At 44.6% G+C, this 7,147-nt stretch overlaps 1 long non-coding RNA gene across 2 annotated transcripts; it reads left to right on the forward strand.

Moving 5' to 3' along the window:
- The first annotated feature begins 1,582 nt into the window (after positions 1-1,582).
- Positions 1,583-7,147, forward strand: LOC141277398 (uncharacterized). 2 transcript variants are annotated; one of them, XR_012328748.1, is made up of 3 exons: positions 1,583-1,689; positions 2,424-2,516; positions 5,016-7,147. It is a non-coding gene; the product is annotated as an uncharacterized lncRNA (long non-coding RNA). The 2 variants fall into 2 exon arrangements; XR_012328747.1 differs by having other exon boundaries at positions 5,248-7,147.

A 7,147-nucleotide genomic window follows, 5' to 3' on the forward strand; every position in this document is an offset into this window, starting at 1 on the left:
AGTATAGTTATTAACCTTCTTGACATTCAAAGTGTCCCATCTTTGGCCAGCGGGAGCTTCTTCAAGGTAACTTCTGAGGCCTTTTGACATCACTCTAGTAGTCTTTGATAGTTTTGTTGCTTTCTTGTTTGACAAGATATTTCAGGCTTATCTTATATATTTCCTGTCCTAGACATAAAATCAGTTGTTCTCCAAAGAGCTCTGGTTCTTTTTAGTGGGAAATGGCATTAGGAGACCTCAGTCAAGGTATTAGTGGCGTTTATTGCTACTGGATTGGTCATTGTTTATAGGTCTTTTCAGGGGAAAAAGCTAAGAAATACACACATTTAAACCATGTCATGAGTGTATAGTGAATTTTGCCATTAATATTCAGGATGACAGAATTTTCACTTACTCTCAAAGATCTCACTTTCTCCTTCTTCCTCCTCAGAAAAGAGCCCCTGTTCTCAATAATACTAATTCGATTACTCACATAACAGCCTCACGGGATTGGTCATCACTTTGCATGTCATCTGTGCCCAGGGACCCTGCCAAGGCTCTCTGTGTCATTCTACATCTAGTATCTGTGCCGCTGAAGTGAGAACAAACTATATAATCCTGACCAAACTGAAAGGTGGAAAATTGTATCTCATTCTACTTTCATTCTGCATTTGTCTGGTGATTAATGAGGCTGAGGGGGTGTTTCTTCATCACTGGCAAGTCAGTGGTTTAAGTCTCTTCCCCCAAATCGTTGGTATCCTCCACACCGCATTTCCTGAACTTCAGTCATCTGCTTAGTATGTCTTTTCCCAATTAACAAATCACGCATGCTATTATTGACTGAATATATTTTTAGTTAATGAGCACCACCCCCTCCTAAGTCGTCATATACAAGCACAATAAACATGAATAGATTTGGTGTCCACTTATATACCTCCCTAGTGCACATTAACATAAATACACATTAAATAAATGTTAAGAGGTTACCTGGTTAGGGTTAGGGTTAACACTTAATAAGTGGGTACCACCTGAAATCATCTCATGTACAACCCACCTGTGGTATGAGCACCACGCTCTGGGAATCACTACCCTACAGGCTTTGGCATTTTGTGATGAAAACGGGAGGAGAGACGTCGGTCATTGCCCCGTGCCCACCTGTCTCTCATGAGAAGGACCACGTTCTGAGAAAAGCCAGACCAAATGCCTGCCTTCACTTGGTGCTGGACGCAGCTGCACAACGGCAATAATGCGCTTTACCATTTGATGTGACAAAGAGGACCTGGGACTTGATTTGCAGAGCTGCCAAGAGCCAGCTGGGTGTCTTGGGGAAACCACATCACCCCTCAAGCCCTCAGTTTCCCCATCCATAAAATGGGGAAGTTGGAGGAAATGATTTGAAATCCCTTCCAGGTTCGAAGGCAAGGTTTGTAACCCCTTCCATCTCCATGCACTGAGAGTTCCTAGTTTAGAAACATTTTCTCCCTTCAGAGTTCCTGGCTCAGGACTGGTGGGGGGTGGTTCCAGTCCACACCAGCAAGCCTCTCTCTGGTGTCACTGGCAGAACATCTAAGCAGCTGACCAGCTCCTAAGCACAGGAAGCGCCAAAGGGCAGCTGAAGCATTAAAGCAGCCCCGTCCAGATCCTGGAGGGGCTGCGGTCGGGGCAATGCAGGCTGTGTCATCATCACAAGAGGGTGAGACGTGCCATGAGGTAAGCACACAGTTTATGTTTTTCTAAGAGAGACAGGGAGAAAGGAAGAAAGACAGAGCAAGTTAATCAGAACTACTTCTCCAGGAAGTGGGGGTGATGGGGTCGGGGAATGGTCTCCAGCCCCGAGTACCCAGAAATACACAGAGGTGGGGGCTTCTCTCACAGAGCAAAGGCTAAAAGCAAACAAACAAATAAACAAAAACCACCCAAAACAAACAAACAAAAGTGCCTTGAGGTATTTTGTTACTCAAGCAGGGCCCGGCGCCCCTGGCCTCACCCACTAAGGTGTGTCTTGCTAAGAAAAACACCACCACCTGAAACTAACATAATGTTGTATGTCAGCTATATTTCAATTTAAAAAGGGGAAAAAAACACACATTTTTCAGTGGCATGTGTGCCTCGTGTTATCTGTTTAAGGAAGAAGCTGAGTTACCAGTGATAGTATCTTCTATGGAGATGGCTGTGCAGCTCAGAGGGGTGTAAATTGCACTCATTCTGCAGGGAAAGTCATGGTGAATTACCGTGGGTCAGTACCACCTAGAAGGGCAACAGCTAGATCTGTGGGGCGGGCCATTTTCTCATACAGTTACAGGTACAGAGGAAACCATACATTGCTCTGGACGGTGGGTCAGGTAATCTGTTTGGGGCATTAAGCTCAGCTCCAGTCGGTGCTGGGGCCACCCAAGCATCCCGTGATCAACGAATGCTCGTGACCCTGACATAATCTCTTCCAGATGCCACACCCACAGAAAATGGTGCCCCAAAGGAAGTTGTTTCTTCTCACCAGAACAGCATCCCAGACCTATTGCAACATTTACTATTTTTGTGTAAGTACTTAAAAAAAAAAGTCTGGTCACGTCCTTGTAGCTGTGTGCGTGTGTGTGTGTGTGTGTGTGTGTGTGTGTGATATCTAGAGAGACAACCTTCCTTTCGGCCCCTTTCCTCAAGTGCTGGGGAAGGTTTGAATCCTGAACCATGTTTGACTATTTCCCCGGGATTTTTTCCTGCCGTGGGTTATTCTCCTTTGAGACTGGCCGCCAGAGTCAGCATGAAAGATTCAAGAGGCATCAAGAAGTTTCTTTATACCTTCCCAACACTTCCCCTCCTTGCTGGCAAAATGACTCAGGTTCCTTAATCTAGATCAGGCCTTATGTTCTACATCAGGAAGCTTATTCTGTAAAGAGCCAGACAGTAAATATTTTAGGTGTTGTGGGCCATACAGTCTCTGTCCTGGCTACTCAACACTCTGCTTAGAGCTAGAAAGCAGCCATAGGCAATGTGTAAATGAATGAGCACAGTTGTGTTCCAATAAAGCTTTATTTACAAAAGCAGGAGCCAGACTTGGCCCCGTCAGCAAGAGGTTGCCCACTCTTTGTTCTATACTTACAGAGATGGCAGTGGGGTGGGGGAGGGAGAGCTGATATTTATAGGATATTTACCATATGCCAGGCACTGTGCTAGCACCTTCATTCGTGGTATTTCATTAGGTCGTCACAAAAATCACTGTGTGGAAGGTATAATCGATACCCATATTTTGTAGCTGAGGAAACTGAGGCTCAGAGAGGTTAAGTAACTTGACTGAGGTTGTTCAGCTGATGTTAGGATCCGATCTCAGGTATGTGAGGTTCGGAAGCCTGTGCTCTTTCAGAATGCTGGAGCTCACCAAATCCAACATCCTCATTTTATAGAGGAAATGAGAATAGTAGGGGGAGATCAGACCAAGACAAACTTGTCTTCTTTCTTCAATTTATACAAGAATGGTTCTCATGCCATCACCTGGGGCATAGCAACTCCCCTCCTGAATAAGTAGTCTTCAGTCGGGACTCTCACTTCCTTGGGCCAGACACCAAACTTCCTCTTCACATGCTTTCCATCCTCCTGCCCTTATCCTCTGCTGAACTTCCAGTAACACATCACGGAAACAACTAACAATTTTCTCTCACTGGAAGATCTATATTTCTTGTAGCATTGATTATGAAGCCTTGAATTAGCTGGACAACTTTATGCTGCAAGTAATAGAAACTCCAACTCAAATTGGCTTAAAAAAATAAAGGTCATTTATTGGCTCACATAACTGAATGGTTCAGAGACGGGGTTAACTTCAGGTGGGGCTTGATACAGGTTCAAACGGTGTGCCCAGTTTCTCTCTGTTGGTTTCTCAACGTCCTCAGTTTTAATCTCAGGCATGCTCTCCCTCATGGTAGCAGAATGGCTGCCAGGCACTCCTGAGGTTACATCCTTCCTTATTTGCATACTTCTGCCCCCAAAGGGGGCTTCTCCTTCCCAGAAACACCAGCAAACATTTCCTTGCATCTGACTGGCTTGGGTTAACTACTCATTTTAAACTAATCACTGCATCCAAGGGTGGGGACACTCTGTCTTAAGCAAATCAGGATCCATCCCTGGAACTGTGGGGCAGGGTTAGGTATATCTAAACCACGTGGCTGAGGGAATTCCCTGGTGGTCCAGTGGTTAGGACTCCGTGCTTCCACTGCGGGGGGCATGGGTTTGATTCCTGCTTGGGGATCTCCCGCGAGCCACGTGGCACGGCTATAAAAAACCAAAAAACAAAAAGTACCACATGGCTGCGAACGAGGGAAGGGTTAATTCCCCCATGAGAAGTTAGGGTGGTGTGGACAGAAGAGGGGGTGGCAAACAAAAATATCTGCTCTGTGTTGAACTAAGGGTACTCAAAAAAGAGCTCCCCCGATTCCAAGGGTTCATTGTGTCATTCTTTCAACTCCTCAAGGCAGAGGAAGCTGTTTTTGCGTACATGATCCCTCCCTTATCTTCTTGGAGTTAAGGGTGAGCCTCTTCTGCCATCTGCCTGGCAGCAAGCCACAGTGAGAACTGCACACAGGGTGAATGTGGGGCGACTATGTACCTAACAGGCGCTTCTCCGTGGCCAACTGTGGGACTTCACAAGTGACCCACTGTAGGAGGGTTTTGAGAAGTTTTACATAGAGGAAGCAGCCTTGCCAATAGCCACTCACCCACTGTTCAGGATGAGTAAAAACGGATGCCAGAGAAGGGTAGGGTGCTTATTTCACAAATTTGGTGATACCTTGGCTCAGGGTTAATGCCGTTTAGGATGCCCCTGCCCAGAAGCCCTCTCAGAGGAGGTCAGAACGCTACCAGCAAATTATTAAGCTTTTAGCTTAATAATTTAAAAGCAGCAGCTTTTTTCAGAGTTCAAAAAGCAAATGATACATTAGTGCCACCACAGGGCAGCTTTGCTGAGTGCCAGAACTCCCATGAGGCACAGCTCAGGTTCCAATTTACCTGTGAGTAGGTAGAAACTGCAGATCCATCTGTGCTTCCTATAGGGGGAGTGCCAGGCATCCTTTGAAATCCTTCCGGCCCTGGGATGAAGACAAACCTGAGATACCAACACAGCTGTGGATCACCTGTGGGAAAAAGTCGAGGACATCAAAGCCCGTGGCATTCAGTTGCCTCACGTTCATTTTGGTTGTGATGCGTTTATGTGTAGACGGTGCTTGGCTGTTTTACATTGTTTAATTGTTTGTATTTTAACTTTCTTCCTGATTTTCCTTGCAGTCAAGAGTCTTCACAATCTTTGAGGAGTGTTGCTCTGGTTAGCTCATTTGGTTAAAAGCCAAAATAAGGGCAGTTTCACTCCCAGGTATATGTTCCCCAAAGAGCTGAAAGCAAGGACTCAAACAGACCCTTGGACACCAACGTTCGTAGCAGCATTATCCACAATGGCCGCAAAGTGGAAAGAAATCCAATATCCATCAACTGATGAATGAAGAACTAAAATGTGGTATATTTATACAATGGAATATTACTCAGTCATAAAAAAGGAATGAAATTCTGGTGCATGCTACAACATGGATGAACCTTCAAAATATTATGCTAAATGGGGCTTCCCTGGTGGCGCAGTTGTTAAGAATCCGCCTGCCAATTCAGGGGACACGGGTTCAAGCCCTGGTCCGGGAAGATCCCACGTGCCGCGGAGCAACTAAGCCCATGCGCCACAACTACTGAGCCTGCGCTCTGGAGCCCGCGAGCCACAACTACTGAAGCCCGCCAACCACAGCTACTGAAGCCCAAGCACCTAGAGCCCGTGTTCTGCAACAAGAGAATCCACCACAATGAGAAGCCCATGTATCGCAACAGAGAGTAGCCCCCACTCTCCGCAACTAGAGAAAACCCGCGTGCAGCAGCGAAGACCCAATGCAGCCAAAAATTAAAATAAATGAATAAATAAATTTATAAAAAATATATTATGCTAAATGAAATAAGCCAGGCACAAAAGAACAAATATTGTATGATTCCACTTATATGAGAATAGGTAAATTCATAGAGACAAAAAGTAGAACAGTAGTTACCAAGGGCTGGGGAGAAGGAGGGATGGGGAATTGTTGTTTAATGGGTACAGACTTTCTATCTGGGATGATGAAAATTTTCTGGAGATGGATGGTGGAGATGGCTGCACAACATGGTGAATGTATTTAATGCCACTGAATTGTACACTTAAAAGTGGTTAAAATGCTGACAAAACTATAATTCAAAAAAGGTACATACACCCCTATGTTCATAGCAGCACTATTCACAATAGCCAAGACATGGAAACAACCTAAATGCCCATTGACAGATGAATGGATAAAGAAGGTGTGGTACCTACATAAAATGGAATACTACTCAGCCATAAAAAAGAATGAAATAATGCCATTTGCAGCAACATGGTTGCAACTAGAGATTATTATACTAAGTGAAGTAAGTCAAAAAGAGAAAGACAAATACCATATGATATCACTTATATGTGGAATCTAAAATATGACACAGGGGACTTCCCTGGTGGTGGTGCAGTGGTTAAGAATCCACCTGCCAATGCAGGGGACATAGGTTCAATCCCTGGTCTGGGAAGATCCCACATGCCATGGAACAATTAAGCCTGTGTGCCACAACTACTGTGCCCATGTGCCACAACTACTGAAGCCCACACGCCTAGAGCCTGTGCTCCGCAACAAGAGGAGCCCGCGCACCACAATGAAGAGTAGCCCCCACTCGCCACAACTAGAGAAAGCCCACGCACAGCAGTGGAGACCCAATGCAGCCAAAAATAAATAAATAAATTTTAAAAAAAATTTTAATAAAAGAAAATAAAATAGGACACAAACGAACCTATCTGTGAAACAGGAACAGACTCACAGACATAGAGAACAGTCTGGTGGTTGCCAAGGGGGAGGGGTTAAGGGAGGGCTGGTGTGGGAGGTTGGGATTAGCAGATGTAAGCTTTTATATATAGAATGGATAAACAGCAAGGTCCTACTGTATAGCACAGAGAATTATATTCAATATCCTATGATAAACCATAATGGAAAAGACTATTTTAAAAAAGAATGTATATATATGTATAACTGAATCACTTTGCTGTACAGCAGTAATTAACACAACATTGTAAATCAATTATACTTCAATAAAAAATGGTTAA

This window comes from Tursiops truncatus, chromosome 20 (assembly GCF_011762595.2).
Source record: "Tursiops truncatus isolate mTurTru1 chromosome 20, mTurTru1.mat.Y, whole genome shotgun sequence".
Lineage (NCBI taxonomy): Eukaryota > Metazoa > Chordata > Mammalia > Artiodactyla > Delphinidae > Tursiops > Tursiops truncatus.